Source organism: Oryzias latipes, chromosome 6 (assembly GCF_053564925.1).
Source record: "Oryzias latipes strain Hd-rR chromosome 6, Olatipes_Hd-rR_3.1".
Classification (NCBI taxonomy): domain Eukaryota; kingdom Metazoa; phylum Chordata; class Actinopteri; order Beloniformes; family Adrianichthyidae; genus Oryzias; species Oryzias latipes.
The window spans coordinates 10581136-10608643 of record NC_136242.1 but is presented as its reverse complement, the minus strand read 5'-3'; the positions used below and the strand labels follow the sequence as shown (position 1 = coordinate 10608643).

The window sequence follows — 27508 nt, the reverse complement described above, 5'->3', positions numbered from 1 at the left end:
CATCAGGACATGTGAAGCTTTTGTGGGGAGCTGGGATTTGAGGTGGGTCACCAAGTCCCACCTATTAACAGGCGTCCATGAGTCCAGTGTCCTGCTGCAAGAGTTGCTCTCATTGGCAGTGAAGTGGTTACTTATCGCTTCTCGGCCTTTTGGCTAAGATCAAGTGTAGTATCTGTTCTTATCAGAGCTGTCCTTGCATCTTGCCAAACGACAGAGACTGTGATCACTCCGACGGTTGTTGATGCTCGTCTGTTGTGACTTGCCATCGTACAAACTACTGGAGATATTGGTGCTGCGCAATTGAACGTTTACTTTTCCTACTGAACTGTCAATGTCCTTTTTCTGTTCAGGTGTCCTGGAGCAATCCAAGTTAAGGTAATTACTCCTGCCAAGCTCACCCGCCTGTGGTGCCTCCAAAATGTCAGCAGCTTCTGCAGGCATGCGGAGGCACCACAGCGTCCGGTTTACCTTTCAGGAAATTGAAGGTAAGGTAACTTACATGTCCAGGCTTGATTTTTCAAGGAACTTGGTCCAGAAAACCCTAGGTTTCAAACCTGAAGACCTGAACTGTATCTTGACCTTACCATTGAACAAAGGTTTTGATGTAAGCTTTCGAACTAGCTCTACTCTCAGCGAATTCTGGACTCGTTTTGAAAACATGAAATCCCATTTTGCACTTTTCACAGTAGAAAAGCTTACAGACAATTCAATGAAAACCGTCATTGTCAAAATGTTTAATGAAACTGTTAATGCAGAAGACATTTGTGTGTGGTTGGGCAGATACTGTTCTGTAAAAGGTCAAGCTGTTAAGGTTAGGGATGTAGACGGTATTTGGAACTGTGCCTGGCGAGTGCCTGTCAATCTAAGACAAGACCCACAAGGTTTCCAGGGTCTAAAACATCTCCCATCCCTGATAGTGCTGGGGGAGAATAGAGGTTATGTTTACTACCAAGGACAACCTAAACTTTGCAGAAGGTGTGGAGAGCATGGCCATCTGGTGGAAGATTGTTCAAAACCTTTCTGTGGTAAATGTAGACACACTGGTCATGTGTATGAGGAGTGCCCAAATGGCCGTCAATGTAACCTCTGTGGTGAAACAAACCATCTCTTTAGAAACTGTCCTAAGTCATTTGCAAATAAACTTAAAACTGGGAAGAGCAAACCTGACACACCTGTGGTAGGTCTCACTAATGAGACACCTCCTGATGCAGCACACCTGCAGGAGATTGCGCAAATGATAACTGACAAAGAGGAAGAGCCACTCCAAATCCTCCCAATCAGTGAACTAGAGAAAGACAATGGTAAAATCGAACAAAATGTAAGAAAAGACATGACTATGAAAAATGACCACAGGATTCTTCACGATGGACAACCTAAAAGACCAGCTCCGGTCTCGCCATCAGACTCTCTGCTGGCAGTAGAAAAGAAGGGCAGAACTGAGGATCCTACGAAGGAATCCTTCAGTGAAGAATCACGTGTGTTCCTCCCACCAGACTCCCCCAATGAAATTTCCTTTTTGGCTTTTAATCTACAGTCGACCCCCTTAAACTCACTTGAAGCTGACTTTCATCAGGAAAATACATCAGCAGTTGAAAATTCAAAGAAACCCAACCCGTTAGTCCTGACGGCCCAAGACATTGACAGAGATTTCCTCCCAACAGATGGGACATAAACTGACTATTACTAACCTGGTCTCCCTCCCTTACATGACAATACCTGCCTTAACTTTCTTTTTCATACTTATGACAATTACTCTAGTGACAATAAATGTAAGAAGTATAAAATCTCAAGTCAGAGCCAATGGCATCCTGACATACCTGCAAAGTGTGAAGTCCGATGTAATTTGTCTACAAGAGTGCGGCATCCCGTACTGCAGTAGTTATAAAACGTGGGAAGATCTGTGGCCAAATAGATCGCTATGGAGTGGGTCAAATGAAAACAAAAATGACGGTGTGGCTATCTTGATTAAAAACCCTTATATATCGGTTAAAGGTTTCACTGTTATACGAGATGGCAGAGCCCTGTTAGCACGCTTATCATTTATGGGCAGAGACTTGAACGTTTTGAACCTTTATGGTTACAATGATAAGAATGCAAGATACAAACTTTTAGAAGATGTGCAAAGTTTTATGTTAGGCAGAGCCCCGTTTATAATGGTAGGGGACTTTAACTGCATACTAAGCAGGACAGACCGAAATAAAACTGGGACATTTTATAAATTGGATAAAACATCTCACTTACTACGGCGTATGGTTCAGGACTTTAGGCTGACTGACTGTTACAAAACTTTGCATCCGCTTGATGGTGGGTTCACTTGGTTCAGTGGGGACAACTCTGTAGCATCACGTATAGATTATGTGTTTACCAGAGATTGTCTCCCCATAAATGCCACACTTACCCCAGTCTTTTTTTCAGACCACCACATGTTGACGTGCACAGCTGAGTTAAATCTGAGTGTAACACCAGGGAAAGGTCTCTGGAAACTAAACTGCTCACTTTTAGAGCAGGAAGATCTTGTGGAAGAATACAAAGAACTATACAGGGGATGGCAAACACTACAGGACCTGTATACTTTTAGAGCTCCCTGGTGGGAGATGGTTAAAAAAAGAACTCAGAGCTTCTTTAAAACAGCAGGCAGAAAGGGAAAAGCAAAAGATAAAAGACGCACGACTGACCTCCAGAGGCGCTTACAAAGGTACTACAATTTAAATAAACAAGGGATGGATTTTAATGAAGAAATTAAAGACGTAAAAAAAGAAATGATGGAATTAACAGAGAAAGTTAGTAAAGGAGCCATTATTAGAAGCAGAGAACGAGAGATAGAAGAGGGGGAAAAGTGTACACGTTTTTTCTTTAAGAAAGTCATCAGTAAAACTGACACCATGGTAACTCTCCAGAAAGGAGATGGCTCCCTAACCCAAACCACAGAAGAATTACTCACGACCCTTGAAGACTATTACAGAGAACTATATAGCACTAAATTGCTAAATGAAGAAGCCTTACATGACATTCTGACTAAAGTGGAGCACACCCATAGTCTAAACACAAATTTTGAGAAGTTAGTCCAGGATTTAACAGTGACAGAATTGACCAAGTGTCTGACTTCCTTTGAGAAAGGAAAATCACCAGGGATGGATGGGCTCCCTGTGGAGTTCTACTTGACCTTTTGGGACTTATTAGCACCAGATATGTTAACATTGTTCACAGAATTTGAAAACCTGGACCAATTACCTGACAGTTTTAGGACCGGCATAGTAACATTAATCTACAAAACCAAAGAAAAGACAGACTTAAAGAATTGGAGACCCATTTCCTTACTTAATGTGGATTGTAAACTTTTCAGCAAACTCCTTGCCACAAGACTAACATCTTGCCTAGAGGACCTGGTTCATCAGGATCAGGTTTGTGCCATACCTGGACGCAAAATCACGGACCATCTCATTCTCATAAGAGACTTGATCAGCCTCTCTAAAGACAGGTCAAACCGCTTGGCAATAATGAATTTGGACTTTGAAAAAGCTTTTGATCGCGTATCCCATCAGTACCTGTTTGCGTTGTTGGCAAGACTTGGCCTCCCGGAACGTTTTGTCAGATGGATAAAATTGCTCTACAAAAACATCTCCAGCAAAGTAGCTGTGAATGGTCTTTTAACAAAGAAAGTTAACATTAACTCTGGTGTGCGACAAGGTTGCCCTTTGTCAGCGTTACTATATATTCTCTGCATAGAACCCTTGGCACAGATATTAAGGACAGACGGATACATTCAAGGTCTTCACATACCAGGTACTGGCGGCCTCGATGTGAAGTGCCTTTTATATATGGATGACATCAATATTATATGTGCAGACAGCCGGTCGATAACCAGGGCACTGGAACTGACCGAGTGGTATGGTCAAGCTTCTGGAGCAAAATTGAACAGACACAAGACCAAAATCCAATTTTATGGACCATGGACACATACTGAAACGGAGAGTCTTTCTCTGCAGGTGACCTCAAATAACCAGAAAATCTTGGGAGTATGGTTTGACAAAGAAGGCGAGGGAGGAAATAACTGGCCAGAGGTAGTTTCAAAAGTGCGACAAAGACTAGGCTTTTGGTCAACAAGAAAGCTAACAATGGAGGGGAAGGTTCTGGTCTTGAAAGCAGTAATCCTCCCTTTATTTCTGTTAATCAGCTCAGTATTTATGCCACCACTAAGAGTCAGGAGAACCTTAGAACGAGAAATGTTCTATTTTTTGTGGAACTCCAAATGGGAAAGACTAAAAAGAGAAATAATGAAAAGCCCAAAAGAAAAAGGGGGTAAGGGTGTACCGGACCTGTACCCTTTTCTCGGAGCGCACTATATCAGCTTGCACACCAAGCATATTGTGGGCAAATCTAAAAGCGTAAAGACAGCTGCATTGGTTAGATTTTGGATGGGAGTCTATGTTAAAAAGTTAGGTCTAGGAAACATTGATCTGAGAATTCCAATGTCTTTCACGCTAAACAAAAACTACAAAGAAATACAAATCTTTCTTCAGAAATTCAACTTGGAAGGATCAAACAGGGATGCACTGACAAATCACAGACTGCTTATTTCTTCCATACAGGAGCAAAGACCTGTGTGTCGAGTAAGGGGATTTGGAGAAGAGGAGTCAAAGAGAGTCTGGTACCTGGTGAACCATCCTCTTCTTCCCAACCGGCTGAAAGATCTGTCGTGGATGGTGGCTCATGAGGTTCTCCCGGTCAGGACTGTTATGCACTCCCGGGGCATGTCCAGAATTCCTCTTTGCCCCCGTCCAGGTTGTGGCGCGCCAGAGACGGTGAGGCACCTGTTCTGGGAGTGCAGTGCTGCTGTAGACCAGTGGGCGACAGCTAGCTCCTCCGGCTTCCCGTACTTGCCAGCAAAGGAAGATCTTACAGCACAACTAGTGCTCTATGGGAGGAGGCAATGCTCAGATCAGAAGGCTGAATGCACTACATTACAATGGCTCTCCCTAGCCGCCATAAAAGACGCCATGTGGACTTCCAGGAATTTGCTGGTGAGAAAGCACAGGCAGATCCCCCCCGTGGGTGTGATACGATTGGCCGCAGCAACGGTACACCTTGCCATGACTGCAGGCGGCAGGCCATGAACACATCCACAAAGAAGAATCGCCTTGTCGCCCATTCGGATGGGAGGAGCTGGAGTCCCACAGGATAAAGGTCAAAGCAGCGACGGTCTGACTCTCCGGAAAAGGCAGCTGGAAAGGAGCACAAAGGGGAGGACCTCCTCTGAGCGCCACACTGAAAAGATCCAGAAAATGCTGAAAAGAAGATGACTGGAGGATCACCGGTGCCTCACTCCAAGACTCAGGAAAAACTTGCCTAATGGCAATAGAAACATTCTGACCATTGCAGTTGTACCTGAATAACTAAATAAACTTTTAAAAAAAAAAAAAAAAAAAAAAAAAAATCTGTTCTTATCAGTTTAATATCTGATATGTCCTCCAGTGGAGGACAACGTATTAAGCCGATTTTTGAAGAACGGATGTGAAGGTGGAGCTTGCTCTATTCACTCCATGCATTGACCCAGTATTGCAGTGTTTCTGGGAACAGTGCCCACATCTTTAAATTGGTACAAAGAAAAAGTTTTCAGTCCAGCTGGTAGTGCTTGATTAATGTTAAAACGACTGTTTAGGTGAAATTAAATTCTGCCAGACTGTAACACTGTTTGCAAGTAACAGCACTCTCAAGGAGTCTGCTGTTGCAGCAGGGCATGGATGACATCATCCACGGCCAAACGTTTGATGCAGTGGAGGGGGCATGGTCCTCAAAGTCATCAAGTTAAAGGTTTTGCATCAGCGTCAGCATGCAACTTTTGATGTAGTGGAGGGGCTGTGTTCATTCAATGCTGTTGTTCAAAGGTACCACATCAGTGACACAGAACACCCTAGAAGGCTAAATTCAATCCACTTGAATGCAGTCAGCATAAAGCCTATGAGTCAAGTTTTCTTCAACTGTTTGTGTGTCTACGGTTAATTTGTGTCTCTAAATGTATACGTGAAAAATGATCCAAATATGGATATTTGTGAATTCATACGACCTACATTCTAGAACCGACATAGGTGTGTATACAAGACAGTGTTTCCTACTGACTGGCTACTTTTTTCATTCACATCAGGACATGTGAAGCTTTTGTGGGGAGCTGGGATTTGAGGTGGGTCACCAAGTCCCACCTATTAACAGGCGTCCATGAGTCCAGTGTCCTGCTGCAAGAGTTGCTCTCATTGGCAGTGAAGTGGTTAGTTATCGCTTCTCGGCCTTTTGGCTAAGATCAAGTGTAGTATCTGTTCTTATCAGTTTAATATCTGATATGTCCTCCAGTGGAGGACAACGTATTAAGCTGATTTTTGAAGAACGGACGTGAAGGTGGAGCTTGCTCTATTCACTCCATGCATTGACCCGTATTGCAGTGTTTCTGGGAACAGTGCCCACATCTTTAAATTGGTACAAAGAAAAAGTTTTTAGTCCAGCTGGTAGTGCTTGATTAATGTTAAAACGACTGTTTAGGTGAAATTAAATTCTGCCAGACTGTAACACTGTTTGCAAGTCACAGCACTCTCAAGGAGTCTGCTGTTGCAGCAGGGCATGGATGACATCATCCACGGCCAAACGTTTGATGCAGTGGAGGGGGCATGGTCCTCAAAGTCATCAAGTTAAAGGTTTTGCATCAGCGTCAGCATGCAACTTTTGATGTAGTGGAGGGGCTGTGTTCATTCAATGCTGTTGTTCAAAGGTACCACATCAGTGACACAAAACACCCTAGAAGGCTAAATTCAATCCACTTGAATGCAGTCAGCATAAAGCCTATGAGTCAAGTTTTCTTCAACTGTTTGTGTGTCTACGGTTAATTTGTGTCTCTAAATGTATACGTGAAAAATGATCCAAATATGGATATTTGTGAATTCATACGACCTACATTCTGGAACCGACATAGGTGTGTATACAAGACAGTGTTTCCTACTGACTGGCTGCTTTTTTCATTCACATCAGGACATGTGAAGCTTTTGTGGGGAGCTGGGATTTGAGGTGGGTCACCAAGTCCCACCTATTAACAGGCGTCCATGAGTCCAGTGTCCTGCTGCAAGAGTTGCTCTCATTGGCAGTGAAGTGGTTAGTTATCGCTTCTCTGCCTTTTGGCTAAGATCAAGTGTAGTATCTGTTCTTATCAGTTTAATATCTGATATGTCCTCCAGTGGAGGACAACGTATTAAGCCGATTTTTGAAGAACGGATGTGAAGGTGGAGCTTGCTCTATTCACTCCATGCGTTGACCCAGTATTGCAGTGTTTCTGGGAACAGTGCCCACATCTTTAAATTGGTACAAAGAAAAAGTTTTTAGTCCAGCTGGTAGTGCTTGATTAATGTTAAAACGACTGTTTAGGTGAAATTAAATTCTGCCAGACTGTAACACTGTTTGCAAGTCACAGCACTCTCAAGGAGTCTGCTGTTGCAGCAGGGCATGGATGACATCATCCACGGCCAAACGTTTGATGCAGTGGAGGGGGCATGGTCCTCAAAGTCATCAAGTTAAAGGTTTTGCATCAGCGTCAGCATGCAACTTTTGATGTAGTGGAGGGGCTGTGTTCATTCAATGCTGTTGTTCAAAGGTACCACATCAGTGACACAAAACACCCTAGAAGGCTAAATTCAATCCACTTGAATGCAGTCAGCATAAAGCCTATGAGTCAAGTTTTCTTCAACTGTTTGTGTGTCTACAGTTAATTTGTGTCTCTAAATGTATACGTGAAAAATGATTCAAATATGGATATTTGTGAATTCATACGACCTACATTCTAGAACCGACATAGGTGTGTATACAAGACAGTGTTTCCTACTGACTGGCTGCTTTTTTCATTCACATCAGGACATGTGAAGCTTTTGTGGGGAGCTGGGATTTGAGGTGGGTCACCAAGTCCCACCTATTAACAGGCGTCCATGAGTCCAGTGTCCTGCTGCAAGAGTTGCTTTCATTGGCAGTGAAGTGGTTAGTTATCGCTTCTCGGCCTTTTGGCTAAGATCAAGTGTAGTATCTGTTCTTATCAGTTTAATATCTGATATGTCCTCCAGTGGAGGACAACGTATTAAGCCGAATTTTGAAGTACGGATGTGAAGGTGGAGCTTACTCTATTCACTCCATCCATTGACCCAGTATTGCAGTGTTTCTGGGAACAGTGCCCACATCTTTAAATTGGTACAAAGAAAAAGTTTTCAGTCCAGCTGGTAGTGCTTGATTAATGTTAAAACGACTGTTTAGGTGAAATTAAATTCTGCCAGACTGTAACACTGTTTGCAAGTAACAGCACTCTCAAGGAGTCTGCTGTTGCAGCAGGGCATGGATGACATCATCCACGGCCAAACGTTTGATGCAGTGGAGGGGGCATGGTCCTCAAAGTCATCAAGTTAAAGGTTTTGTATCAGCGTCAGCATGCAACTTTTGATGTAGTGGAGGGGCTGTGTTCATTCAATGCTGTTGTTCAAAGGTACCACATCAGTGACACAAAACACCCTAGAAGGCTAAATTCAATCCACTTGAATGCAGTCAGCATAAAGCCTATGAGCCAAGTTTTCTTCAACTGTTTGTGTGTCTACGGTTAATTTGTGTCTCTAAATGTATACGTGAAAAATGATCCAAATATGGATATTTGTGAATTCATACGACCTACATTCTAGAACCGACATAGGTGTGTATACAAGACAGTGTTTCCTACTGACTGGCTGCTTTTTTCATTCACATCAGGACATGTGAAGCTTTTGTGGGGAGCTGGGATTTGAGGTGGGTCACCAAGTCCCACCTATTAACAGGCGTCCATGAGTCCAGTGTCCTGCTGCAAGAGTTGCTCTCATTGGCAGTGAAGTGGTTAGTTATCGCTTCTCGGCCTTTTGGCTAAGATCAAGTGTAGTATCTGTTCTTATCAGTTTAATATCTGATATGTCCTCCAGTGGAGGACAACGTATTAAGCCGATTTTTGAAGAACGGATGTGAAGGTGGAGCTTGCTCTATTCACTCCATGCGTTGACCCAGTATTGCAGTGTTTCTGGGAACAGTGCCCACATCTTTAAATTGGTACAAAGAAAAAGTTTTTAGTCCAGCTGGTAGTGTTTGATTAATGTTAAAACGACTGTTTAGGTGAAATTAAATTCTGCCAGACTGTAACACTGTTTGCAAGTCACAGCACTCTCAAGGAGTCTGCTGTTGCAGCAGGGCATGGATGACATCATCCACGGCCAAACGTTTGATGCAGTGGAGGGGGCATGGTCCTCAAAGTCATCAAGTTAAAGGTTTTGCATCAGCGTCAGCATGCAACTTTTGATGTAGTGGAGGGGCTGTGTTCATTCAATGATGTTGTTCAAAGGTACCACATCAGTGACACAAAACACCCTAGAAGGCTAAATTCAATCCACTTGAATGCAGTCAGCATAAAGCCTATGAGTCAAGTTTTCTTCAACTGTTTGTGTGTCTACGGTTAATTTGTGTCTCTAAATGTATACGTGAAAAATGATCCAAATATGGATATTTGTGAATTCATACGACCTACATTCTAGAACCGACATAGGTGTGTATACAAGACAGTGTTTCCTACTGACTGGCTGCTTTTTTCATTCACATCAGGACATGTGAAGCTTTTGTGGGGAGCTGGGATTTGAGGTGGGTCACCAAGTCCCACCTATTAACAGGCGTGCGTCCATGAGTCCAGTGTCCTGCTGCAAGAGTTGCTCTCATTGGCAGTGAAGTGGTTAGTTATCGCTTCTCTGCCTTTTGGCTAAGATCAAGTGTAGTATCTGTTCTTATCAGTTTAATATCTGATATGTCCTCCAGTGGAGGACAACGTATTAAGCCGATTTTTGAAGAACGGATGTGAAGGTGGAGCTTGCTCTATTCACTCCATGCGTTGACCCAGTATTGCAGTGTTTCTGGGAACAGTGCCCACATCTTTAAATTGGTACAAAGAAAAAGTTTTTAGTCCAGCTGGTAGTGCTTGATTAATGTTAAAACGACTGTTTAGGTGAAATTAAATTCTGCCAGACTGTAACACTGTTTGCAAGTCACAGCACTCTCAAGGAGTCTGCTGTTGCAGCAGGGCATGGATGACATCATCCACGGCCAAACGTTTGATGCAGTGGAGGGGGCATGGTCCTCAAAGTCATCAAGTTAAAGGTTTTGCATCAGCGTCAGCATGCAACTTTTGAAGTAGTGGAGGGGCTGTGTTCATTCAATGCTGTTGTTCAAAGGTACCACATCAGTGACACAAAACACCCTAGAAGGCTAAATTCAATCCACTTGAATGCAGTCAGCATAAAGCCTATGAGTCAAGTTTTCTTCAACTGTTTGTGTGTCTACAGTTAATTTGTGTCTCTAAATGTATACGTGAAAAATGATTCAAATATGGATATTTGTGAATTCATACGACCTACATTCTAGAACCGACATAGGTGTGTATACAAGACAGTGTTTCCTACTGACTGGCTGCTTTTTTCATTCACATCAGGACATGTGAAGCTTTTGTGGGGAGCTGGGATTTGAGGTGGGTCACCAAGTCCCACCTATTAACAGGCGTCCATGAGTCCAGTGTCCTGCTGCAAGAGTTGCTCTCATTGGCAGTGAAGTGGTTAGTGATCGCTTCTCGGCCTTTTGGCTAAGATCAAGTGTAGTATCTGTTCTTATCAGTTTAATATCTGATATGTCCTCCAGTGGAGGACAACATATTAAGCCGATTTTTGAAGAACGGATGTGAAGGTGGAGCTTGCTCTATTCACTCCATGCATTGACCCAGTATTGCAGTGTTTCTGGGAACAGTGCCCACATCTTTAAATTGGTACAAAGAAAAAGTCTATAGTCCAGCTGGTAGTGCTTGATTAATGTTAAAACGACTGTTTAGGTGAAATTAAATTCTGCCAGACTGTAACACTGTTTGCAAGTCACAGCACTCTCAAGGAGTCTGCTGTTGCAGCAGGGCATGGATGACATCATCCACGGCCAAACGTTTGATGCAGTGGAGGGGGCATGGTCCTCAAAGTCATCAAGTTAAAGGTTTTGCATCAGCGTCAGCATGCAACTTTTGAAGTAGTGGAGGGGCTGTGTTCATTTAATGCTGTTGTTCAAAGGTACCACATCAGTGACACAAAACACCCTAGAAGGCTAAATTCAATCCACTTGAATGCAGTCAGCATAAAGCCTATGAGTCAAGTTTTCTTCAACTGTTTGTGTGTCTACGGTTAATTTGTGTCTCTAAATGTATACGTGAAAAATGATCCAAATATGGATATTTGTGAATTCATACGACCTACATTCTAGAACCGACATAGGTGTGTATACAAGACAGTGTTTCCTACTGACTGGCTGCTTTTTTCATTCACATCATGACATGTGAAGCTTTTGTGGGGAGCTGGGATTTGAGGTGGGTCACCAAGTCCCACCTATTAACAGGCGTCCATGAGTCCAGTGTCCTGCTGCAAGAGTTGCTCTCATTGGCAGTGAAGTGGTTAGTTATCGCTTCTCGGCCTTTTGGCTAAGATCAAGTGTAGTATCTGTTCTTATCAGTTTAATATCTGATATGTCCTCCAGTGGAGGACAACGTATTAAGCCGATTTTTGAAGAACGGATGTGAAGGTGGAGCTTGCTCTATTCACTCCATGCATTGACCCAGTATTGCAGTGTTTCTGGGAACAGTGCCCACATCTTTAAATTGGTACAAAGAAAAAGTTTTTAGTCCAGCTGGTAGTGCTTGATTAATGTTAAAACGACTGTTTAGGTGAAATTAAATTCTGCCAGACTGTAACACTGTTTGCAAGTAACAGCACTCTCAAGGAGTCTGCTGTTGCAGCAGGGCATGGATGACATCCACGGCCAAACGTTTGATGCAGTGGAGGGGGCATGGTCCTCAAAGTCATCAAATTAAAGGTTTTGCATCAGCGTCAGCATGCAACTTTTGATGTAGTGGAGGGGCTGTGTTCATTCAATGCTGTTGTTCAAAGGTACCACATCAGTGACACAAAACACCCTAGAAGGCTAAATTCAATCCACTTGAATGCAGTCAGCATAAAGCCTATGAGTCAAGTTTTTTTCAACTGTTTGTGTGTCTACGGTTAATTTGTGTCTCTAAATGTATACGTGAAAAATGATCCAAATATGGATATTTGTGAATTCATACGACCTACATTCTAGAACCGACATAGGTGTGTATACAAGACAGTGTTTCCTACTGACTGGCTGCTTTTTTCATTCACATCAGGACATGTGAAGCTTTTGTGGGGAGCTGGGATTTGAGGTGGGTCACCAAGTCCCACCTATTAACAGGCGTCCATGAGTCCAGTGTCCTGCTGCAAGAGTTGCTCTCATTGGCAGTGAAGTGGTTAGTTATCGCTTCTCGGCCTTTTGGCTAAGATCAAGTGTAGTATCTGTTCTTATCAGTTTAATATCTGATATGTCCTCCAGTGGAGGACAACGTATTAAGCCGATTTTTGAAGAACGGATGTGAAGGTGGAGCTTGCTCTATTCACTCCATGCATTGACCCAGTATTGCAGTGTTTCTGGGAACAGTGTCCACATGTTTAAATTGGTACAAAGAAAAAGTTTTCAGTCCAGCTGGTAGTGCTTGATTAATGTTAAAACGACTGTTTAGGTGAAATTAAATTCTGCCAGACTGTAACACTGTTTGCAAGTCACAGCACTCTCAAGGAGTCTGCTGTTGCAGCAGGGCATGGATGACATCATCCACGGCCAAACGTTTGATGCAGTGGAGGGGGCATGGTCCTCAAAGTCATCAAGTTAAAGGTTTTGCATCAGCGTCAGCATGCAACTTTTGAAGTAGTGGAGGGGCTGTGTTCATTCAATGCTGTTGTTCAAAGGTACCACATCAGTGACACAAAACACCCTAGAAGGCTAAATTCAATCCACTTGAATGCAGTCAGCATAAAGCCTATGAGTCAAGTTTTCTTCAACTGTCTGTGTGTCTACGGTTAATTTGTGTCTCTAAATGTATACGTGAAAAATGATCCAAATATGGATATTTGTGAATTCATACGACCTACATTCTAGAACCGACATAGGTGTGTATACAAGACAGTGTTTCCTACTGACTGGCTACTTTTTTCATTCACATCAGGACATGTGAAGCTTTTGTGGGGAGCTGGGATTTGAGGTGGGTCACCAAGTCCCACCTATTAACAGGCGTCCATGAGTCCAGTGTCCTGCTGCAAGAGTTGCTCTCATTGGCAGTGAAGTGGCTAGTTATCGCTTCTCAGCCTTTTGGCTAAGATCAAGTGTAGTATCTGTTCTTATCAGTTTAATATCTGATATGTCCTCCAGTGGAGGACAACGCATTAAGCCGATTTTTGAAGAACGGATGTGAAGGTGGAGCTTGCTCTATTCACTCCATGCATTGACCCAGTATTGCAGTGTTTCTGGGAACAGTGCCCACATCTTTAAATTGGTACAAAGAAAAAGTTTTTAGTCCAGCTGGTAGTGCTTGATTAATGTTAAAACGACTGTTTAGGTGAAATTAAATTCTGCCAGACTGTAACACTGTTTGCAAGTCACAGCACTCTCAAGGAGTCTGCTGTTGCAGCAGGGCATGGATGACATCATCCACGGCCAATCGTTTGATGCAGTGGAGGGGGCATGGTCGTCAAAGTCATCAAGTTAAAGGTTTTGCATCAGCGTCAGCATGCAACTTTTGATGTAGTGGAGGGGCTGTGTTCATTCAATGCTGTTGTTCAAAGGTACCACATCAGTGACACAAAACACCCTAGAAGGCTAAATTCAATCCACTTGAATGCAGTCAGCATAAAGCCTATGAGTCAAGTTTTCTTCAACTGTTTGTGTGTCTACGGTTAATTTGTGTCTCTAAATGTATACGTGAAAAATGATCCAAATATGGATATTTGTGAATTCATACGACCTACATTCTAGAACCGACATAGGTGTGTATACAAGACAGTGTTTCCTACTGACTGGCTGCTTTTTTCATTCACATCAGGACATGTGAAGCTTTTGTGGGGAGCTGGGATTTGAGGTGGGTCACCAAGTCCCACCTATTAACAGGCGTCCATGAGTCCAGTGTCCTGCTGCAAGAGTTGCTCTCATTGGCAGTGAAGTGGTTAGTTATCGCTTCTCGGCCTTTTGGCTAAGATCAAGTGTAGTATCTGTTCTTATCAGTTTAATATCTGATATGTCCTCCAGTGGAGGACAACCTATTAAGCCGATTTTTGAAGAACGGATGTGAAGGTGGAGCTTGCTCTATTCACTCCATGCATTGACCCAGTATTGCAGTGTTTCTGGGAACAGTGCCCACATCTTTAAATTGGTACAAAGAAAAAGTTTTTAGTCCAGCTGGTAGTGCTTGATTAATGTTAAAACGACTGTTTAGGTGAAATTAAATTCTGCCAGACTGTAACACTGTTTGCAAGTCACAGCACTCTCAAGGAGTCTGCTGTTGCAGCAGGGCATGGATGACATCATCCACGGCCAAACGTTTGATGCAGTGGAGGGGGCATGGTCCTCAAAGTCATCAAGTTAAAGGTTTTGTATCAGCGTCAGCATGCAACTTTTGATGTAGTGGAGGGGCTGTGTTCATTCAATGCTGTTGTTCAAAGGTACCACATCAGTGACACAAAACACCCTAGAAGGCTAAATTCAATCCACTTGAATGCAGTCAGCATAAAGCCTATGAGTCAAGTTTTTGTTCAACTGTTTGTGTGTCTACGGTTAATTTGTGTCTCTAAATGTATACGTGAAAAATGATCCAAATATGGATATTTGTGAATTCATACGACCTACATTCTAGAACCGACATAGGTGTGTATACAAGACAGTGTTTCCTACTGACTGGCTGCTTTTTTCATTCACATCAGGACATGTGAAGCTTTTGTGGGGAGCTGGGATTTGAGGTGGGTCACCAAGTCCCACCTATTAACAGGCGTCCATGAGTCCAGTGTCCTGCTGCAAGAGTTGCTCTCATTGGCAGTGAAGTGGTTAGTTATCGCTTCTCGGCCTTTTGGCTAAGATCAAGTGTAGTATCTGTTCTTATCAGTTTAATATCTGATATGTCCTCCAGTGGAGGACAACGTATTAAGCCGATTTTTGAAGAACGGATGTGAAGGTGGAGCTTGCTCTATTCACTCCATGCATTGACCCAGTATTGCAGTGTTTCTGGGAACAGTGCCCACATCTTTAAATTGGTACAAAGAAAAAGTTTTCAGTCCAGCTGGTAGTGCTTGATTAATGTTAAAACGACTGTTTAGGTGAAATTAAATTCTGCCAGACTGTAACACTGTTTGCAAGTCACAGCACTCTCAAGGAGTCTGCTGTTGCAGCAGGGCATGGATGACATCATCCACGGCCAATCGTTTGATGCAGTGGAGGGGGCATGGTCCTCAAAGTCATCAAGTTAAAGGTTTTGTATCAGCGTCAGCATGCAACTTTTGATGTAATGGAGGGGCTGTGTTCATTCAATGCTGTTGTTCAAAGGTACCACATCAGTGACACAAAACACCCTAGAAGGCTAAATTCAATCCACTTGAATGCAGTCAGCATAAAGCCTATGAGTCAAGTTTTCTTCAACTGTTTGTGTGTCTACGGTTAATTTGTGTCTCTAAATGTATACGTGAAAAATGATCCAAATATGGATATTTGTGAATTCATACGACCTACATTCTAGAACCGACATAGGTGTGTATACAAGACAGTGTTTCCTACTGACTGGCTGCTTTTTTCATTCACATCAGGACATGTGAAGCTTTTGTGGGGAGCTGGGATTTGAGGTGGGTCACCAAGTCCCACCTATTAACAGGCGTCCATGAGTCCAGTGTCCTGCTGCAAGAGTTGCTCTCATTGGCAGTGAAGTGGTTAGTTATCGCTTCTCGGCCTTTTGGCTAAGATCAAGTGTAGTATCTGTTCTTATCAGAGCTGTCCTTGCATCTTGCCAAACGACAGAGACTGTGATCACTCCGACGGTTGTTGATGCTCGTCTGTTGTGACTTGCCATCGTACAAACTACTGGAGATATCGGTGCTGCGCAATTGAACGTTTACTTTTCCTACTGAACTGTCAATGTCCTTTTTCTGTTCAGGTGTCCTGGAGCAATCCAAGTTAAGGTAATTACTCCTGCCAAGCTCACCCGCCTGTGGTGCCTCCAAAATGTCAGCAGCTTCTGCAGGCATGCGGAGGCACCACAGCGTCCGGTTTACCTTTCAGGAAATTGAAGGTAAGGTAACTTACATGTCCAGGCTTGATTTTTCAAGGAACTTGGTCCAGAAAACCCTAGGTTTCAAACCTGAAGACCTGAACTGTATCTTGACCTTACCATTGAACAAAGGTTTTGATGTAAGCTTTCGAACTAGCTCTACTCTCAGCGAATTCTGGACTCGTTTTGAAAACATGAAATCCCATTTTGCACTTTTCACAGTAGAAAAGCTTACAGACAATTCAATGAAAACCGTCATTGTCAAAATGTTTAATGAAACTGTTAATGCAGAAGACATTTGTGTGTGGTTGGGCAGATACTGTTCTGTAAAAGGTCAAGCTGTTAAGGTTAGGGATGTAGACGGTATTTGGAACTGTGCCTGGCGAGTGCCTGTCAATCTAAGACAAGACCCACAAGGTTTCCAGGGTCTAAAACATCTCCCATCCCTGATAGTGCTGGGGGAGAATAGAGGTTATGTTTACTACCAAGGACAACCTAAACTTTGCAGAAGGTGTGGAGAGCATGGCCATCTGGTGGAAGATTGTTCAAAACCTTTCTGTGGTAAATGTAGACACACTGGTCATGTGTATGAGGAGTGCCCAAATGGCCGTCAATGTAACCTCTGTGGTGAAACAAACCATCTCTTTAGAAACTGTCCTAAGTCATTTGCAAATAAACTTAAAACTGGGAAGAGCAAACCTGACACACCTGTGGTAGGTCTCACTAATGAGACACCTCCTGATGCAGCACACCTGCAGGAGATTGCGCAAATGATAACTGACAAAGAGGAAGAGCCACTCCAAATCCTCCCAATCAGTGAACTAGAGAAAGACAATGGTAAAATCGAACAAAATGTAAGAAAAGACATGACTATGAAAAATGACCACAGGATTCTTCACGATGGACAACCTAAAAGACCAGCTCCGGTCTCGCCATCAGACTCTCTGCTGGCAGTAGAAAAGAAGGGCAGAACTGAGGATCCTACGAAGGAATCCTTCAGTGAAGAATCACGTGTGTTCCTCCCACCAGACTCCCCCAATGAAATTTCCTTTTTGGCTTTTAATCTACAGTCGACCCCCTTAAACTCACTTGAAGCTGACTTTCATCAGGAAAATACATCAGCAGTTGAAAATTCAAAGAAACCCAACCCGTTAGTCCTGACGGCCCAAGACATTGACAGAGATTTCCTCCCAACAGATGGGACATAAACTGACTATTACTAACCTGGTCTCCCTCCCTTACATGACAATACCTGCCTTAACTTTCTTTTTCATACTTATGACAATTACTCTAGTGACAATAAATGTAAGAAGTATAAAATCTCAAGTCAGAGCCAATGGCATCCTGACATACCTGCAAAGTGTGAAGTCCGATGTAATTTGTCTACAAGAGTGCGGCATCCCGTACTGCAGTAGTTATAAAACGTGGGAAGATCTGTGGCCAAATAGATCGCTATGGAGTGGGTCAAATGAAAACAAAAATGACGGTGTGGCTATCTTGATTAAAAACCCTTATATATCGGTTAAAGGTTTCACTGTTATACGAGATGGCAGAGCCCTGTTAGCACGCTTATCATTTATGGGCAGAGACTTGAACGTTTTGAACCTTTATGGTTACAATGATAAGAATGCAAGATACAAACTTTTAGAAGATGTGCAAAGTTTTATGTTAGGCAGAGCCCCGTTTATAATGGTAGGGGACTTTAACTGCATACTAAGCAGGACAGACCGAAATAAAACTGGGACATTTTATAAATTGGATAAAACATCTCACTTACTACGGCGTATGGTTCAGGACTTTAGGCTGACTGACTGTTACAAAACTTTGCATCCGCTTGATGGTGGGTTCACTTGGTTCAGTGGGGACAACTCTGTAGCATCACGTATAGATTATGTGTTTACCAGAGATTGTCTCCCCATAAATGCCACACTTACCCCAGTCTTTTTTTCAGACCACCACATGTTGACGTGCACAGCTGAGTTAAATCTGAGTGTAACACCAGGGAAAGGTCTCTGGAAACTAAACTGCTCACTTTTAGAGCAGGAAGATCTTGTGGAAGAATACAAAGAACTATACAGGGGATGGCAAACACTACAGGACCTGTATACTTTTAGAGCTCCCTGGTGGGAGATGGTTAAAAAAAGAACTCAGAGCTTCTTTAAAACAGCAGGCAGAAAGGGAAAAGCAAAAGATAAAAGACGCACGACTGACCTCCAGAGGCGCTTACAAAGGTACTACAATTTAAATAAACAAGGGATGGATTTTAATGAAGAAATTAAAGACGTAAAAAAAGAAATGATGGAATTAACAGAGAAAGTTAGTAAAGGAGCCATTATTAGAAGCAGAGAACGAGAGATAGAAGAGGGGGAAAAGTGTACACGTTTTTTCTTTAAGAAAGTCATCAGTAAAACTGACACCATGGTAACTCTCCAGAAAGGAGATGGCTCCCTAACCCAAACCACAGAAGAATTACTCACGACCCTTGAAGACTATTACAGAGAACTATATAGCACTAAATTGCTAAATGAAGAAGCCTTACATGACATTCTGACTAAAGTGGAGCACACCCATAGTCTAAACACAAATTTTGAGAAGTTAGTCCAGGATTTAACAGTGACAGAATTGACCAAGTGTCTGACTTCCTTTGAGAAAGGAAAATCACCAGGGATGGATGGGCTCCCTGTGGAGTTCTACTTGACCTTTTGGGACTTATTAGCACCAGATATGTTAACATTGTTCACAGAATTTGAAAACCTGGACCAATTACCTGACAGTTTTAGGACCGGCATAGTAACATTAATCTACAAAACCAAAGAAAAGACAGACTTAAAGAATTGGAGACCCATTTCCTTACTTAATGTGGATTGTAAACTTTTCAGCAAACTCCTTGCCACAAGACTAACATCTTGCCTAGAGGACCTGGTTCATCAGGATCAGGTTTGTGCCATACCTGGACGCAAAATCACGGACCATCTCATTCTCATAAGAGACTTGATCAGCCTCTCTAAAGACAGGTCAAACCGCTTGGCAATAATGAATTTGGACTTTGAAAAAGCTTTTGATCGCGTATCCCATCAGTACCTGTTTGCGTTGTTGGCAAGACTTGGCCTCCCGGAACGTTTTGTCAGATGGATAAAATTGCTCTACAAAAACATCTCCAGCAAAGTAGCTGTGAATGGTCTTTTAACAAAGAAAGTTAACATTAACTCTGGTGTGCGACAAGGTTGCCCTTTGTCAGCGTTACTATATATTCTCTGCATAGAACCCTTGGCACAGATATTAAGGACAGACGGATACATTCAAGGTCTTCACATACCAGGTACTGGCGGCCTCGATGTGAAGTGCCTTTTATATATGGATGACATCAATATTATATGTGCAGACAGCCGGTCGATAACCAGGGCACTGGAACTGACCGAGTGGTATGGTCAAGCTTCTGGAGCAAAATTGAACAGACACAAGACCAAAATCCAATTTTATGGACCATGGACACATACTGAAACGGAGAGTCTTTCTCTGCAGGTGACCTCAAATAACCAGAAAATCTTGGGAGTATGGTTTGACAAAGAAGGCGAGGGAGGAAATAACTGGCCAGAGGTAGTTTCAAAAGTGCGACAAAGACTAGGCTTTTGGTCAACAAGAAAGCTAACAATGGAGGGGAAGGTTCTGGTCTTGAAAGCAGTAATCCTCCCTTTATTTCTGTTAATCAGCTCAGTATTTATGCCACCACTAAGAGTCAGGAGAACCTTAGAACGAGAAATGTTCTATTTTTTGTGGAACTCCAAATGGGAAAGACTAAAAAGAGAAATAATGAAAAGCCCAAAAGAAAAAGGGGGTAAGGGTGTACCGGACCTGTACCCTTTTCTCGGAGCGCACTATATCAGCTTGCACACCAAGCATATTGTGGGCAAATCTAAAAGCGTAAAGACAGCTGCATTGGTTAGATTTTGGATGGGAGTCTATGTTAAAAAGTTAGGTCTAGGAAACATTGATCTGAGAATTCCAATGTCTTTCACGCTAAACAAAAACTACAAAGAAATACAAATCTTTCTTCAGAAATTCAACTTGGAAGGATCAAACAGGGATGCACTGACAAATCACAGACTGCTTATTTCTTCCATACAGGAGCAAAGACCTGTGTGTCGAGTAAGGGGATTTGGAGAAGAGGAGTCAAAGAGAGTCTGGTACCTGGTGAACCATCCTCTTCTTCCCAACCGGCTGAAAGATCTGTCGTGGATGGTGGCTCATGAGGTTCTCCCGGTCAGGACTGTTATGCACTCCCGGGGCATGTCCAGAATTCCTCTTTGCCCCCGTCCAGGTTGTGGCGCGCCAGAGACGGTGAGGCACCTGTTCTGGGAGTGCAGTGCTGCTGTAGACCAGTGGGCGACAGCTGGCTCCTCCGGCTTCCCGTACTTGCCAGCAAAGGAAGATCTTACAGCACAACTAGTGCTCTATGGGAGGAGGCAATGCTCAGATCAGAAGGCTGAATGCACTACATTACAATGGCTCTCCCTAGCCGCCATAAAAGACGCCATGTGGACTTCCAGGAATTTGCTGGTGAGAAAGCACAGGCAGATCCCCCCCGTGGGTGTGATACGATTGGCCGCAGCAACGGTACACCTTGCCATGACTGCAGGCGGCAGGCCATGAACACATCCACAAAGAAGAATCGCCTTGTCGCCCATTCGGATGGGAGGAGCTGGAGTCCCACAGGATAAAGGTCAAAGCAGCGACGGTCTGACTCTCCGGAAAAGGCAGCTGGAAAGGAGCACAAAGGGGAGGACCTCCTCTGAGCGCCACACTGAAAAGATCCAGAAAATGCTGAAAAGAAGATGACTGGAGGATCACCGGTGCCTCACTCCAAGACTCAGGAAAAACTTGCCTAATGGCAATAGAAACATTCTGACCATTGCAGTTGTACCTGAATAACTAAATAAACTTTTAAAAAAAAAAAAAAAAAAATCTGTTCTTATCAGTTTAATATCTGATATGTCCTCCAGTGGAGGACAACGTATTAAGCTGATTTTTGAAGAACGGATGTGAAGGTGGAGCTTGCTCTATTCACTCCATGCATTGACCCAGTATTGCAGTGTTTCTGGGAACAGTGCCCACATCTTTAAATTGGTACAAAGAAAAAGTTTTTAGTCCAGCTGGTAGTGCTTGATTAATGTTAAAACGACTGTTTAGGTGAAATTAAATTCTGCCAGACTGTAACACTGTTTGCAAGTCACAGCACTCTCAAGGAGTCTGCTGTTGCAGCAGGGCATGGATGACATCATCCACGGCCAATCGTTTGACGCAGTGGAGGGGGCATGGTCCTCAAAGTCATCAAGTTAAAGGTTTTGCATCAGCGTCATCATGCAACTTTTGATATAGTGGAGGGGCTGTGTTCATTCAATGCTGTTGTTCAAAGGTACCACATCAGTGACACAAAACACCCTAGAAGGCTAAATTCAATCCACTTGAATGCAGTCAGCATAAAGCCTATGAGTCAAGTTTTCTTCAACTGTTTGTGTGTCTACGGTTAATATGTGTCTCTAAATGTATACGTGAAAAATGATCCAAATATGGATATTTGTGAATTCATACGACCTACATTCTAGAACCGACATAGGTGTGTATACAAGACAGTGTTTCCTACTGACTGGCTGCTTTTTTCATTCACATCATGACATGTGAAGCTTTTGTGGGGAGCTGGGATTTGAGGTGGGTCACCAAGTCCCACCTATTAACAGGCGTCCATGAGTCCAGTGTCCTGCTGCAAGAGTTGCTCTCATTGGCAGTGAAGTGGTTAGTTATCGCTTCTCGGCCTTTTGGCTAAGATCAAGTGTAGTATCTGTTCTTATCAGTTTAATATCTGATATGTCCTCCAGTGGAGGACAACGTATTAAGCCGATTTTTGAAGAACGGATGTGAAGGTGGAGCTTGCTCTATTCACTCCATGCGTTGACCCAGTATTGCAGTGTTCCTGGGAACAGTGCCCACATCTTTAAATTGGTACAAAGAAAAAGTTTTTAGTCCAGCTGGTAGTGCTTGATTAATGTTAAAACGACTGTTTAGGTGAAATTAAATTCTGCCAGACTGTAACACTGTTTGCAAGTCACAGCACTCTCAAGGAGTCTGCTGTTGCAGCAGGGCATGGATGACATCATCCACGGCCAAACGTTTGATGCAGTGGAGGGGGCATGGTCCTCAAAGTCATCAAGTTAAAGGTTTTGCATCAGCGTCAGCATGCAACTTTTGATGTAGTGGAGGGGCTGTGTTCATTCAATGCTGTTGTTCAAAGGTACCACATCAGTGACACAAAACACCCTAGAAGGCTAAATTCAATCCACTTGAATGCAGTCAGCATAAAGCCTATGAGTCAAGTTTTCTTCAACTGTTTGTGTGTCTACGGTTAATTTGTGTCTCTAAATGTATACGTGAAAAATGATCCAAATATGGATATTTGTGAATTCATACGACCTACATTCTAGAACCGACATAGGTGTGTATACAAGACAGTGTTTCCTACTGACTGGCTGCTTTTTTCATTCACATCATGACATGTGAAGCTTTTGTGGGGAGCTGGGATTTGAGGTGGGTCACCAAGTCCCACCTATTAACAGGCGTCCATGAGTCCAGTGTCCTGCTGCAAGAGTTGCTCTCATTGGCAGTGAAGTGGTTAGTTATCGCTTCTCGGCCTTTTGGCTAAGATCAAGTGTAGTATCTGTTCTTATCAGTTTAATATCTGATATGTCCTCCAGTGGAGGACAACGTATTAAGCCGATTTTTGAAGAACGGATGTGAAGGTGGAGCTTGCTCTATTCACTCCATGCATTGACCCAGTATTGCAGTGTTTCTGGGAACAGTGCCCACATCTTTAAATTGGTACAAAGAAAAAGTTTTCAGTCCAGCTGGTAGTGCTTGATTAATGTTAAAACGACTGTTTAGGTGAAATTAAATTCTGCCAGACTGTAACACTGTTTGCAAGTAACAGCACTCTCAAGGAGTCTGCTGTTGCAGCAGGGCATGGATGACATCATCCACGGCCAAACGTTTGATGCAGTGGAGGGGGCATGGTCCTCAAAGTCATCAAGTTAAAGGTTTTGCATCAGCGTCAGCATGCAACTTTTGATGTAGTGGAGGGGCTGTGTTCATTCAATGCTGTTGTTCAAAGGTACCACATCAGTGACACAAAACACCCTAGAAAGCTAAATTCAATCCACTTGAATGCAGTCAGCATAAAGCCTATGAGTCAAGTTTTCTTCAACTGTTTGTGTGTCTACGGTTAATTTGTGTCTCTAAATGTATACGTGAAAAATGATCCAAATATGGATATTTGTGAATTCATACGACCTACATTCTAGAACCGACATAGGTGTGTATACAAGACAGTGTTTCCTACTGACTGGCTGCTTTTTTCATTCACATCAGGACATGTGAAGCTTTTGTGGGGAGCTGGGATTTGAGGTGGGTCACCAAGTCCCACCTATTAACAGGCGTCCATGAGTCCAGTGTCCTGCTGCAAGAGTTGCTCTCATTGGCAGTGAAGTGGTTAGTTATCGCTTCTCGGCCTTTTGGCTAAGATCAAGTGTAGTATCTGTTCTTATCAGTTTAATATCTGATATGTCCTCCAGTGGAGGACAACGTATTAAGCCGATTTTTGAAGAACGGATGTGACGGTGGAGCTTGCTCTATTCACTCCATGCGTTGACCCAGTATTGCAGTGTTTCTGGGAACAGTGCCCACATCTTTAAATTGGTACAAAGAAAAAGTTTTTAGTCCAGCTGGTAGTGCTTGATTAATGTTAAAACGACTGTTTAGGTGAAATTAAATTCTGCCAGACTGTAACACTGTTTGCAAGTCACAGCACTCTCAAGGAGTCTGCTGTTGCAGCAGGGCATGGATGACATCATCCACGGCCAATCGTTTGACGCAGTGGAGGGGGCATGGTCCTCAAAGTCATCAAGTTAAAGGTTTTGCATCAGCGTCATCATGCAACTTTTGATATAGTGGAGGGGCTGTGTTCATTCAATGCTGTTGTTCAAAGGTACCACATCAGTGACACAAAACACCCTAGAAGGCTAAATTCAATCCACTTGAATGCAGTCAGCATAAAGCCTATGAGTCAAGTTTTCTTCAACTGTTTGTGTGTCTACGGTTAATATGTGTCTCTAAATGTATACGTGAAAAATGATCCAAATATGGATATTTGTGAATTCATACGACCTACATTCTAGAACCGACATAGGTGTGTATACAAGACAGTGTTTCCTACTGACTGGCTGCTTTTTTCATTCACATCATGACATGTGAAGCTTTTGTGGGGAGCTGGGATTTGAGGTGGGTCACCAAGTCCCACCTATTAACAGGCGTCCATGAGTCCAGTGTCCTGCTGCAAGAGTTGCTCTCATTGGCAGTGAAGTGGTTAGTTATCGCTTCTCGGCCTTTTGGCTAAGATCAAGTGTAGTATCTGTTCTTATCAGTTTAATATCTGATATGTCCTCCAGTGGAGGACAACGTATTAAGCCGATTTTTGAAGAACGGATGTGAAGGTGGAGCTTGCTCTATTCACTCCATGCATTGACCCAGTATTGCAGTGTTTCTGGGAACAGTGCCCACATCTTTAAATTGGTACAAAGAAAAAGTTTTCAGTCCAGCTGGTAGTGCTTGATTAATGTTAAAACGACTGTTTAGGTGAAATTAAATTTTGCCAGACTGTAACACTGTTTGCAAGTAACAGCACTCTCAAGGAGTCTGCTGTTGCAGCAGGGCATGGATGACATCATCCACGGCCAAACGTTTGATGCAGTGGAGGGGGCATGGTCCTCAAAGTCATCAAGTTAAAGGTTTTGTATCAGCGTCAGCATGCAACTTTTGATGTAGTGGAGGGGCTGTGTTCATTCAATGCTGTTGTTCAAAGGTACCACATCAGTGACACAAAACACCCTAGAAGGCTAAATTCAATCCACTTGAATGCAGTCAGCATAACGCCTATGAGTCAAGTTTTCTTCAACTGTTTGTGTGTCTACGGTTAATTTGTGTCTCTAAATGTATACGTGAAAAATGATCCAAATATGGATATTTGTGAATTCATACGACCTACATTCTAGAACCGACATAGGTGTGTATACAAGACAGTGTTTCCTACTGACTGGCTGCTTTTTTCATTCACATCAGGACATGTGAAGCTTTTGTGGGGAGCTGGGATTTGAGGTGGGTCACCAAGTCCCACCTATTAACAGGCGTCCATGAGTCCAGTGTCCTGCTGCAAGAGTTGCTCTCATTGGCAGTGAAGTGGTTAGTTATCGCTTCTCGGCCTTTTGGCTAAGATCAAGTGTAGTATCTGTTCTTATCAGTTTAATATCTGATACGTCCTCCAGTGGAGGACAACGTATTAAGCCGATTTTTGAAGAACGGATGTGAAGGTGGAGCTTGCTCTATTCACTCCATGCGTTGACCCAGTATTGCAGTGTTTCTGGGAACAGTGCCCACATCTTTAAATTGGTACAAAGAAAAAGTTTTTAGTCCAGCTGGTAGTGCTTGATTAATGTTAAAACGACTGTTTAGGTGAAATTAAATTCTGCCAGACTGTAACACTGTTTGCAAGTCACAGCACTCTCAAGGAGTCTGCTGTTGCAGCAGGGCATGGATGACATCATCCACGGCCAAACGTTTGATGCAGTGGAGGGGGCATGGTCCTCAAAGTCATCAAGTTAAAGGTTTTGCATCAGCGTCAGCATGCAACTTTTGATGTAGTGGAGGGGCTGTGTTCATTCAATGCTGTTGTTCAAAGGTACCACATCAGTGACACAAAACACCCTAGAAGGCTAAATTCAATCCACTTGAATGCAGTCAGCATAAAGCCTATGAGTCAAGTTTTCTTCAACTGTTTGTGTGTCTACGGTTAATTTGTGTCTCTAAATGTATACGTGAAAAATGATCCAAATATGGATATTTGTGAATTCATACGACCTACATTCTAGAACCGACATAGGTGTGTATACAAGACAGTGTTTCCTACTGACTGGCTGCTTTTTTCATTCACATCATGACATGTGAAGCTTTTGTGGGGAGCTGGGATTTGAGGTGGGTCACCAAGTCCCACCTATTAACAGGCGTCCATGAGTCCAGTGTCCTGCTGCAAGAGTTGCTCTCATTGGCAGTGAAGTGGTTAGTTATCGCTTCTCGGCCATTAGGCAAGTTTTTCCTGAGTCTTGGAGTGAGGCACCGGTGATCCTCCAGTCATCTTCTTTTCAGCATTTTCTGGATCTTTTCAGTGTGGCGCTCAGAGGAGGTCCTCCCCTTTGTGCTCCTTTCCAGCTGCCTTTTCCGGAGAGTCAGACCGTCGCTGCTTTGACCTTTATCCTGTGGGACTCCAGCTCCTCCCATCCGAATGGGCGACAAGGCGATTCTTCTTTGTGGATGTGTTCATGGCCTGCCGCCTGCAGTCATGGCAAGGTGTACCGTTGCTGCGGCCAATCGTATCACACCCACGGGGGGGATCTGCCTGTGCTTTCTCACCAGCAAATTCCTGGAAGTCCACATGGCGTCTTTTATGGCGGCTAGGGAGAGCCATTGTAATGTAGTGCATTCAGCCTTCTGATCTGAGCATTGCCTCCTCCCATAGAGCACTAGTTGTGCTGTAAGATCTTCCTTTGCTGGCAAGTACGGGAAGCCGGAGGAGCCAGCTGTCGCCCACTGGTCTACAGCAGCACTGCACTCCCAGAACAGGTGCCTCACCGTCTCTGGCGCGCCACAACCTGGACGGGGGCAAAGAGGAATTCTGGACATGCCCCGGGAGTGCATAACAGTCCTGACCGGGAGAACCTCATGAGCCACCATCCACGACAGATCTTTCAGCCGGTTGGGAAGAAGAGGATGGTTCACCAGGTACCAGACTCTCTTTGACTCCTCTTCTCCAAATCCCCTTACTCGACACACAGGTCTTTGCTCCTGTATGGAAGAAATAAGCAGTCTGTGATTTGTCAGTGCATCCCTGTTTGATCCTTCCAAGTTGAATTTCTGAAGAAAGATTTGTATTTCTTTGTAGTTTTTGTTTAGCGTGAAAGACATTGGAATTCTCAGATCAATGTTTCCTAGACCTAACTTTTTAACATAGACTCCCATCCAAAATCTAACCAATGCAGCTGTCTTTACGCTTTTAGATTTGCCCACAATATGCTTGGTGTGCAAGCTGATATAGTGCGCTCCGAGAAAAGGGTACAGGTCCGGTACACCCTTACCCCCTTTTTCTTTTGGGCTTTTCATTATTTCTCTTTTTAGTCTTTCCCATTTGGAGTTCCACAAAAAATAGAACAT

At 43.3% G+C, this 27508-nt stretch overlaps 20 non-coding genes across 20 annotated transcripts; all 20 read left to right on the top strand.

The window, feature by feature from the left end:
• The first annotated feature begins 133 nt into the window (after positions 1 to 133).
• LOC144992949 (U2 spliceosomal RNA) lies at positions 134 to 326 on the top strand. Its single transcript, XR_013656980.1, has one exon. It is a non-coding gene; the product is annotated as a U2 spliceosomal RNA (small nuclear RNA).
• Positions 327 to 5397: 5071 nt separating this feature from the next.
• Positions 5398 to 5587, top strand: LOC144992906 (U2 spliceosomal RNA). The gene has a single exon (XR_013656953.1). It is a non-coding gene; the product is annotated as a U2 spliceosomal RNA (small nuclear RNA).
• A 682-nt stretch (positions 5588 to 6269) lies between these two features.
• On the top strand, positions 6270 to 6459 carry LOC144992831 (U2 spliceosomal RNA). Its single transcript, XR_013656894.1, has one exon. It is a non-coding gene; the product is annotated as a U2 spliceosomal RNA (small nuclear RNA).
• A 682-nt stretch (positions 6460 to 7141) lies between these two features.
• Positions 7142 to 7332, top strand: LOC144992749 (U2 spliceosomal RNA). Its single transcript, XR_013656817.1, has one exon. It is a non-coding gene; the product is annotated as a U2 spliceosomal RNA (small nuclear RNA).
• Positions 7333 to 8014: 682 nt separating this feature from the next.
• On the top strand, positions 8015 to 8205 carry LOC144992862 (U2 spliceosomal RNA). The gene has a single exon (XR_013656923.1). It is a non-coding gene; the product is annotated as a U2 spliceosomal RNA (small nuclear RNA).
• A 682-nt stretch (positions 8206 to 8887) lies between these two features.
• LOC144992723 (U2 spliceosomal RNA) lies at positions 8888 to 9078 on the top strand. Its single transcript, XR_013656792.1, has one exon. It is a non-coding gene; the product is annotated as a U2 spliceosomal RNA (small nuclear RNA).
• A 686-nt stretch (positions 9079 to 9764) lies between these two features.
• Positions 9765 to 9955, top strand: LOC144992748 (U2 spliceosomal RNA). Its single transcript, XR_013656816.1, has one exon. It is a non-coding gene; the product is annotated as a U2 spliceosomal RNA (small nuclear RNA).
• A 682-nt stretch (positions 9956 to 10637) lies between these two features.
• On the top strand, positions 10638 to 10828 carry LOC144992818 (U2 spliceosomal RNA). The gene has a single exon (XR_013656881.1). It is a non-coding gene; the product is annotated as a U2 spliceosomal RNA (small nuclear RNA).
• A 682-nt stretch (positions 10829 to 11510) lies between these two features.
• LOC144992645 (U2 spliceosomal RNA) lies at positions 11511 to 11701 on the top strand. The gene has a single exon (XR_013656714.1). It is a non-coding gene; the product is annotated as a U2 spliceosomal RNA (small nuclear RNA).
• Positions 11702 to 12380: 679 nt separating this feature from the next.
• Positions 12381 to 12571, top strand: LOC144992770 (U2 spliceosomal RNA). The gene has a single exon (XR_013656836.1). It is a non-coding gene; the product is annotated as a U2 spliceosomal RNA (small nuclear RNA).
• Positions 12572 to 13253: 682 nt separating this feature from the next.
• On the top strand, positions 13254 to 13444 carry LOC144992760 (U2 spliceosomal RNA). Its single transcript, XR_013656827.1, has one exon. It is a non-coding gene; the product is annotated as a U2 spliceosomal RNA (small nuclear RNA).
• Positions 13445 to 14126: 682 nt separating this feature from the next.
• LOC144993003 (U2 spliceosomal RNA) lies at positions 14127 to 14317 on the top strand. Its single transcript, XR_013657031.1, has one exon. It is a non-coding gene; the product is annotated as a U2 spliceosomal RNA (small nuclear RNA).
• A 683-nt stretch (positions 14318 to 15000) lies between these two features.
• Positions 15001 to 15191, top strand: LOC144992644 (U2 spliceosomal RNA). Its single transcript, XR_013656713.1, has one exon. It is a non-coding gene; the product is annotated as a U2 spliceosomal RNA (small nuclear RNA).
• Positions 15192 to 15873: 682 nt separating this feature from the next.
• Positions 15874 to 16066, top strand: LOC144992945 (U2 spliceosomal RNA). Its single transcript, XR_013656977.1, has one exon. It is a non-coding gene; the product is annotated as a U2 spliceosomal RNA (small nuclear RNA).
• A 5071-nt stretch (positions 16067 to 21137) lies between these two features.
• Positions 21138 to 21319, top strand: LOC144992896 (U2 spliceosomal RNA). The gene has a single exon (XR_013656947.1). It is a non-coding gene; the product is annotated as a U2 spliceosomal RNA (small nuclear RNA).
• A 682-nt stretch (positions 21320 to 22001) lies between these two features.
• LOC144992785 (U2 spliceosomal RNA) lies at positions 22002 to 22192 on the top strand. Its single transcript, XR_013656850.1, has one exon. It is a non-coding gene; the product is annotated as a U2 spliceosomal RNA (small nuclear RNA).
• Positions 22193 to 22874: 682 nt separating this feature from the next.
• Positions 22875 to 23065, top strand: LOC144992643 (U2 spliceosomal RNA). The gene has a single exon (XR_013656711.1). It is a non-coding gene; the product is annotated as a U2 spliceosomal RNA (small nuclear RNA).
• A 682-nt stretch (positions 23066 to 23747) lies between these two features.
• LOC144992751 (U2 spliceosomal RNA) lies at positions 23748 to 23938 on the top strand. Its single transcript, XR_013656819.1, has one exon. It is a non-coding gene; the product is annotated as a U2 spliceosomal RNA (small nuclear RNA).
• A 682-nt stretch (positions 23939 to 24620) lies between these two features.
• LOC144992642 (U2 spliceosomal RNA) lies at positions 24621 to 24811 on the top strand. Its single transcript, XR_013656710.1, has one exon. It is a non-coding gene; the product is annotated as a U2 spliceosomal RNA (small nuclear RNA).
• Positions 24812 to 25493: 682 nt separating this feature from the next.
• LOC144992735 (U2 spliceosomal RNA) lies at positions 25494 to 25684 on the top strand. Its single transcript, XR_013656803.1, has one exon. It is a non-coding gene; the product is annotated as a U2 spliceosomal RNA (small nuclear RNA).
• Positions 25685 to 27508: the final 1824 nt, after the last annotated feature.